This window comes from Plasmopara halstedii (genome assembly GCF_900000015.1).
Source record: "Plasmopara halstedii genome assembly, contig: Scaffold_816, whole genome shotgun sequence".
In the NCBI taxonomy this organism is placed as follows: domain Eukaryota; phylum Oomycota; class Peronosporomycetes; order Peronosporales; family Peronosporaceae; genus Plasmopara; species Plasmopara halstedii.
This window is the reverse complement of record NW_020187732.1, coordinates 6,446-6,982: the sequence shown is the minus strand read 5'-3', so window position 1 is coordinate 6,982 and position 537 is coordinate 6,446.

The following is a 537-nucleotide window of genomic DNA, read 5'->3' as shown; positions in this document are numbered from 1 at the left end:
CATAGCCTCGAGGCGGACGTCGCCATCTTCCTCCCCCGTCATACCGTTGATGAGGGTGAATAACTGTGCGCCATCGTCTACGGTAGACACAACCAGGATCAGGGTCGACGCCCGGCGTCGCCGTCGCCTCTGCTCAGAGGTTCTTTGTCTCGGTGAGACCAGGGTGAACACGCACTCCGCGTCGTCCGGTGTCACCCTTAACTTCCGCTCCTTTGGAGCCCCGATGTTATCTACAACACTCGACAAAGAATTGCTGACCTCGCAGTCTTCGTCCAGTGGATAACGTACCACTCCACGCGCATCTGAAGGGTCGTGCCCAAGATGCCCCGGGCTCTGTCCAACCACGCCATCAATGGCATGCAGCGACTGCTTCGCAACAAGAGCAGGCCTCAGTGGTTTACGTGCCGTTCCACCTGCATCACGGGGGCCTCGCCCTCGATGTCTCGGCCCTTGGCCGACAATATTGCGCATGACATGCAGCGACTGCTTTGATACTCGAGCAGCGCTCAGTGGCTTACGTACCACTTCACGTGCCTT